The sequence below is a fragment of the Cyprinodon variegatus genome, unplaced genomic scaffold (assembly GCF_000732505.1).
Source record: "Cyprinodon variegatus isolate N-32 unplaced genomic scaffold, C_variegatus-1.0 Scaffold1215, whole genome shotgun sequence".
Taxonomy (NCBI): domain Eukaryota; kingdom Metazoa; phylum Chordata; class Actinopteri; order Cyprinodontiformes; family Cyprinodontidae; genus Cyprinodon; species Cyprinodon variegatus.
The window spans coordinates 49,058-57,520 of record NW_015151668.1 but is presented as its reverse complement, the minus strand read 5'-3'; positions in this window follow the sequence as shown (position 1 = coordinate 57,520).

The window sequence follows — 8,463 nt, the reverse complement described above, 5'->3', positions numbered from 1 at the left end:
AAACATGACTGTTAGGTTAATCGGCTTCTCTAAATGATCCTTAGGTGTGAGTGCGTGTGCATGGTTGTATGTCTTTGTGTGTCTCTTTGTTGCCCTGCGACAGACTGGCGACTTGATCACGGTGTATCCCATCTCTCGCCCATAGGCTGATGGGCAAAAGGCGACACCTTGATGCTGACGGAATAAACAGGAGAAGATGGTCCTAACAGATATCATTAATACAGGTAACCAGCTTAGGACAGCTGAGCTTTGTAAAGTTACATGTCTGCGAGGACCTGACATTTTGCTTATATGGGGATGACCAACATTTTATTTTTAAACCATAATATACAAATAAAATCTTTATCAAAATGTCCCTCAATTAGTCTCTTATACTTGAGGTGAACCTGATTCCAGATCTCTCTCATTAGGAGAACTTGCACAGTCAGTGGCTGACTAAACCCATTTTGGCCCAGTGCAGATATGAAGGTGAAATATTACATCTAAAGCACCCCTTAGGATGAAAAAATCAGTCTTTGGCTGATATGATGCGCATTCATAGCTGATTACAAGAACTCATGGACTCGTTAAGGACGTAGAAGTCCCTCAGTGATAGCTGGTGCTTCTTAACCTAATTCATAAAAAAGTCAAAATACATCCCAATCTCCATAAACTGCAGTATCCATCCTTATCCCTGCTGCCTTTAAAATGATGCAGTCGTAAAGTAGCACTTTTCTGAATATAAATGTGAGACATTAATCGTTCCCTACAGACAAAAACAATTCATACATACTCAGACTAATAATTTTTCTCTATGTTATTTAATTTTTTGACATTTTATTAATTTCCCCCTGTAATTCAGTGGCTACTCTATGTTAAAATATGTTGTCTGATTGGACCCATTTTGGCTGCACTCTGCATGTAACCTTTATGTTATGAAGTAGAGCTCATTTCTTATCTCATCTGAGGAAAGGTCTATTACACGCTTTTCATCACAACAATACACACTGTCTTGTTTTCTTTTTAAATTCAGAGCTTGTAACGTCAGGGGGCACATCAGTGGAACTAATTACATTAAACCCCTTCCAGTTGAAGCAAGAGGGCCAGCAATGAACACTAACAGCATCTGCAGCCTGTTTATGTGACTTAATGACTAAATGTGTATTTGAAAATGCATCAGTAAGGCATAATGAGAAAACACACAAATCTATATGGTTTATAGAGATGTTCTTTAGTTAATGACCTGTAACAAAATCTTTCCTCTAATTTTTACAGTAGAATGTTACATCCAAAATACACCAAAATGAGCTTGAATTAGAGTCACAATAATTCAATTTGAAGAAGATCTGCTTTTTACCAGGATTATGCGTTAATGTTATCTAATACTTCCCTCTTAGCTTCATGTTAAAATTTAGCAGAGGTTAGGGATTGATCAATTACTTGGGGCTTAAACCCGTTTAGTTGAATTGACATTTTACCCAATTCTTAAGCTTAAAACACATATAAGAAAAAAAAATGTGCTCTACTAATTCACCTCACTCGTCACGTTTTAATAAACATAGATAATCTGTCAGTCCTTTCAAACTCTGTTGGAATCTGCATGCAGGATCAGAACTAGACGGGGAGCCAGAAGAGCCATGGGCACTCCTAGCCAATCAGTGGCCACCCCTACCAGGTTATCTGTTGTTCCCACTGGGATGTATTTTACCACCTCTGGAACAAGAACTGCCTCTAAACCAGAGGATGGCAGCAGTGACACCATCATGAAAAATGTCTTTTTCTTTGACACTTTAGGTTAAAAAACTGGCAGCATGTGGTCTGGTAAAGATGATCCATTCTCTTGTAAAGTGGGAATTACCAGCGCATTGTGTTCAGGTTTTTTTTTTCTTAGAAAACAGAAGCATGCAGGATCCACAGATTATCCTGGGATAAGACAGCTACATCCTTCCCAATTCATCTGCTACAAGAAGAAGAGGATGTAAGCAGTGTGCTTGTGCTCTGAGAAGGTTGCAAGCACCTGGTTCGATCCTCACAGCCTGCACTCTAGGTCCCTGAGCAAGACCCTTAACCCCACACTGCTCCCCGGGCGCCGCACAGTGGCAGCCCACTGCTCCTTACGGTGATGAGTTAAATGCACAGGTAAATTTCTCCATTGTGAGATCAATACAGTTCACTTAAATTAAACCATATTAAATGCATGGACTGACTGCTAGTTAGTGTCATGATGGGTGCTATTTCTAGCCCAAATGCAGAACACCAGGAGACAGAGGAAAAAGTTCACAATTTATTGGAGGAACCACAGGCAGGGAACAGATGCAGGAAACAGATCTGGGGCTGGTCACACGGGGTTTACAGTTCAGTGGTTCAGGCTGAGCGCCAGGAGGTGGGAACCAGTTGGGTCAGCGTAGTATCAATACAGTTTGGCAATGTGTCGAAGCGCTTCAGACGCCTCATTGACCCATTAATAGACAGGCAGAACCCAGCAGAAGTCCAAAGGAGGTTCAGGCGAACAGATCAGACAGGGCTAGTGGGTGAGAGGGAAAGGAATCAGGAAATCAGAATCACAAAGGAAACGCTCCCACCACTGGTTAGGGCATAAACTCGCCTGAAGACACTGGCTCCAGAATAATAGAGGGTTCAGCAGAGAGCTTAGCGGCGGTAGAGCTTGGTTTCAGGCTAGTGAGGTTCAGACCTTGAATTGTTCTCCTAGTTCTCTCCAGAGAACTGGCAGGGAGATGCAGGCTGAGGTTCTTCAGGTTTGGCTTCTCAGAGCGGGCGGGCAGGTTTCCCAAACATGAGCTCCACTGGAGTTCCAGGTTTCAGTCAGGATCTTCCTAGAAGAACAGAGAGGACAAAAACTGATCAGGATCTGGTTCAAGGTTTCAGGGGAGTCAGACAGACTGGTTGGTTTAGGTTGGCTACCGTGACTTATACAACACTCTGAAGAGAAGTCAAGCTGCTGCTTATATAGCTGGTCTCCTGATGAGATGAATCAGCCTCAGGTGAGCAGGTGGCTTCAGCTCAGGAGACCCAGAGCGCCCCCTGCTGGAGAAAGGTGGCAGATCTATCCCAACAGTTAGCATCTGATAAACTCAAACAATACCAGTCATTTTGAAACGACTCAAGTTTAAATGTTCTATTTTTTTAAATGTTTCTATTTTTTTTATTAAAAAATTCAATGTGTAACCTCATTTTATTTCAGTGTTAAATTTTGTTTAAAGTAACAGATAATAATCTAAATTGTCTCTGGACCTTTACTGGTTGATGATTTTCTTTATTTAGACCCTCCTGATTTTTAATTGGTTACCCCTGATCTACAACCTTCAATGAATTTTATTTAAATTTCGTGATGAACACAAAGACGTGTATGGTGGTGGAGTAATACCTTCTGGACCGGTTTAAAGCAGGATGAGGTGTGAAAATCTTGATCTAATCAGTCTTTTAAAATGGAAAGGGTATGACATGAGTACAAACCTTTCAAGAGACCGTATGGCTGCTGAGAAGCTGAGAAGGTTTCATTGTAGCTCTGCTTTTTTCGCCAGCTGACCTTCGCTGCAGTTTTCAGATAATTTTTCATCTTCTGAAGATTTTGAATTAGCAAAAAAAAAGGTCCCTATTTGTTGAGGAGTTTGTATTAAGTCCTAAAGCATGTGAGCGGGGTTGGATCATGGTTGGATGTGAAACACAGGTCACATGGTTGGTTTAGATGATAGGTCACTGGTTATGTAAATATTGACATTCCCTCTGGGCTGTCACTATTGACCCTAACAAAGGACCAAACACAGATTTTTCATTACATCACAGCTGGAAAAATGTGATGCTACTTTTTCAACTTGTCAGAAACATGACTGTTAATGTCATGACTGTAAATTGTTGTAGGCATGTGTGTAGATTTATGCCTATGTGTTGCCCTGTGATGGAGTGGGGTTGTGTCCAGGGTGTACCCCACCTTAAGCCCATGGATTGTTAGAGATACACATAAGTGCCAATAGTGTTCTCGCTTATCTTGAGCTGAAGTGAAAACCGATTGCTAATCCATTGGGGTTCAATATGACGTCAGTCCAACCTATGCAGCTAGAACAGCTTTAACTCTTCCAGCAAGGCTGTCTAAAAGGTTTAGGAGTTAAGAAATGCACATGTGAGGTCACACACTAATGATGGAGCAGAAGGCCTGACTCAAACGCTACGTTCAGACCACACGCTGCAGAAGCAGCAGAAGCAGCTGGTTTATATGCAAAGTCACTGGTTGAAGCCCATTGAGGTGCATCAAAAGGTCCTGCAGCACGAGTAGAGCAGCAGAAGCAGCGCCTCATGAGCTTCTGAGCATCTGAGGCTCGGGATGTGCTGCACAAGCAGCAGTTGCTGCAGTACGAGAATTAAGCTTTTGCTGTTGGACGCGCCACATCAACCAATCAGAGAAGCTGATTTGGACAGACAAAGAAATGCGGATGCAGATAGCTATGATCACTCTTTTATTTTTCTGGGGCCTGCAGTTTGGATTACCTACATGAAAAATGCTAACGTCTCCTTCTAGCCGCCACAACCAGTAGCAGAAAACCCCAAGAGGCGACTGGGCCAGATGCTGCCATCAAAGGGGATTTCCAGTGACAGAACACCGGCGGGGTACGGGGGTTTCATGCTGGTCTGACGGCAAAATAACATTTGAAGGCAGGATCATAATGGCAGGCCGTTGTGAAAATGCAACAAAATTAACATTTCTTACTAGTGCAAATGAGGCCATGTTTCCCATTCATGTATATATAAATATATATATATATAAACCTGAATTCTGACGAGGATAAATTCTTATTTTAGATCTCGATAATAGTTACTGCTATTCATAATTACTATTTCAGATATTAAAAATGAAACTAATACAATAAAGATATCCAGAAATCCAATTCTTGACATCTAAAATATATTTCTGCTAGTAGAAATTTCATTACAGATATCAACTAATTATTTTATGAATAATTAATAATTAATATAGTTAAGCTAGAATTCCAGATATCTCAGTTCACCTATCTAGAATTAAGTTTAGATACTTCCAAAAGCATAGAATAGGCAGGCTATTTTTTTTTTTTACATAAAATAGGAAGGCTGACTAGTGACATTTCTATTATAGATAGAGCATTAAAGCCTTCTACCTAGTCACTCCTATTCAGAATTGTATTGAGATCTGAATTTCACTTTTCGACGTCCAAAACGTTTATTTAAGATAAGAGTAATGTCTTTTCGGATATCTGAAAGTAACGGCCCAATGCACATGATTGGGGTAAAGTGACGCCATTTGTCCTATTAAGAATAACATTTTAGATATCTGAAATTTTCATTTTAGATAGGAGGAATACTAATAAAGATATCTGAAATACAAACAAATATATGTTAAAACGGCCACCTAAAATAAGTAAAGATTTGTAGATATCTGAAATGTAGTTCTTTCTAGTACAAATTTGATTCCAGAGTACTTAAAAATAAAATTTTACTGCTAGAAATATAATTAGTGATATCTAAAATATAATTCTGACTAGGGAATATTGTAATTGTGACTAGACAGAATGCTTTAGTGCTATCTATAATAGAAATGTGATTAGTCAGTCTGTCTGTTTTATGTTAAAACAAGAGTCCCATTTCTTTTTGGAATGTTAGTCAAAATATGTTTTTAAGTATCTAAAACTGCAATTTGGATAGGAATTTAAAAAAAAAATAGATATGTGAACTTCCAATTTAACTATTCATATATCCATAACTGATATCTGTAATTATATTTCTGCTGGCAGAAATATACTTTAGATGTCAATATTTAGATTTTTGCATAACTAGAATGTTATATTCATTTTTAAAATATGAAAAATAGTAATGTAATAGTAGTGAAATAGTAATTATGACTAGCAGTAACTGTATTATTGAGATCTGAAGTTAGAGATCATCCTCGTCAGAATTCACTTTTAGATAGGAAGAATGTTTATTTTTGATATCTGGAAGTAAAAGCCCAATACACATGAATGGGAAACGGGACGTCATTAGTACTATGAAGAATTACATTTAAGATATCAGAAATGTATATTTTAGATAGGATGAATGTTATTTTAGATATCTAAAATGTTCATTTTGTCTAGGAAGAAATGCATTTGAGACATCTGAAATATATATTAAGTTAAGCTAATAAATGTCAAAATGACTCGTTAAAATTTGTAAAGATTTCTAGTTATTTAAAAGTTTATTCTTACTAGTATAATTATATATTTGGAAGTCTGAAATTTGATTTTAGCTTGAAAAAAATTGATTTAGAATATCTATATTTACATTTCTGGCTAGTAGGAATGTAGTTTTGATCAGGAAGAATCTTATTTTAGAGATCACTAAATGGAACAATAGAGAGGACAGCGCTTGTAATAAATGTAAAACCCTCCTGCCATAGAATCATAATCATGATGAACTTTCTCACCTAAAAACATATTAAAACTCCTTTTTACCTACTGATCACAGCAAATACAGCAAAGCCGCTCTCTGCCGTTGAACATAGGAGCAGCAGAAGCAACAGATGCATCTGGGAACACTTAACTGAACACGTTTCAGGAGCATCAAAGATGCACTTGAGGCGTGTCGGCCGTTAATGTGTGCAGGCATAAAAAATGAAGCAGCACAAGCTTTTTTGCTGCTTCCAGCGCTTGTGGTCTGAACATATCATCAGTCTTCACACTTATTTATCTTAAAGATGTTCTATTAGGTTCAGATCAGGACTGTGTGCAGGCCAATCAGGTTCATCCATCCCTGCCATCCATGGCTTGCTGAAGCATTTGGAGTTCCTTTCAATGGAAAAAATGGGGGAAGCCGTGCTTCTTAAAAACAATCCCATACAATAATCCCCCCTCCACCAAACTTAAGCACTCCCAGAAATCACCAAAACCAGTCGTCCATCAGATTACCAGATGAAGAAGCACGATTCATTACTTCAGAGAACACATTTGCATTGCTCTAGAGTCCAGTGGCAGTGTGCGGTACCCCACTGCATCTTTGCTTTACACTTGGTGATGTACAGCTTGGATGAAGCTGCTCGAATATGGAAACTCATTCCATTAAACTTTCTGTTCCTGAGCTAATCTGAAGGCTATATGAAGTTTGAAGGTGTGTAGAGATTGACTCTGCAGAAAGTCGTGACCTCTTCCCACTAGTAGCTTAAGCATCCTCCACTAAGTCTAAGTCTATAAGGCCTAAATGTTTAAATTGTAATAAATACTGCACAATGAATAGCAATTGCTAGGCTCTTAAGGCAAAGCTTTATGTAGAGGTGAACTTTCATAGTTGTGTCAGTATTAGAAATGAAACTTCATCCTCTGACTACAGGAAATATTTTAAGCCTTGTTGCTATAGATAATAATTTTTTTTAACCATAATTATTGAAAGGAATCATGCTATAACAATTGTCCATGAACTGTTCACACTTATATGGAAGTAATTTTTCACATAAATTGTCTGAAATATCAGGGGTTCCTAAAAGAACAATTCTAAAATAGGTGATTCATTCAATAAAAAATAACTTTTAACCAATCTGATGGTTGAATAAATGTGTTGTTGTGCCTCTTATATTATATAATTATTTGTTCAGTATTAAGAAGGAAAAAATCATTTTTGTATTTAAAAAGGTGTTTTATTTAGTCAATGACATGATTTTCAATCAAAGTAAGATTAATTTTAATTAATTAATCACAGACCCTGTAATTAACAAGAATAAAATTCGGATTGAGCCCCTTAACTTCTAATTTTATGTTTAAACAGGTCTATATGTAAATGATATACTAGGTCTAAAGGGACTAAGCTGCATAAATACAGTTAAAATTTTTTTTATATATGTATATTTAAAACAGATTGACAAATAATTAGTTCCAGAAAGTTGACAAACCCCAAACAGTCTGACTGAATTTAAACATCTAGAAGTTATATAATCAAAATTTTTTTTATAGTAATGATATTTGTCAAAGGCTACCAAAGAGCTGCATGTTTTTCTCCTCCCCGCTGCCAGCCACCTGCTTCAGATAATACAGCAAGGCCAAAAGAGTAGCAGCCCCCCCTCCTCCCCTTGGTCCTGACAACATGCCATTGTACGAGCTGTTGCTCAGGCCGAAACCAGGGTAGGAGGGCTTGAGAGGGAGATAATATTTATTTGGAGAGCATAGCGGGGGCGTTGCCTCAGATACAGCTAATCTTCACACCTCATCGCTGAGATGTGTCTGGCTGCTGCCTTTTTTTCTTTCTTCACCAGTTCCCCTCCTGCTGTTTTCAGGCTCATCGCTACTGACTTTCCTGGTTTTTCTTCCTCTCCTTCTCACCCCCCCTCCTCAGGGACACGACCTTAAAGGGCAAAAGGCTGGTGTGAAAGAGAGGGAGAAATAATGGTGAATTTGGTTCATGTGATGAGTCGAGTTGAACATGCAGGGAGGATCCAGCACAGTGGCAATGCAGATATTAATGGTGCAGCCTATT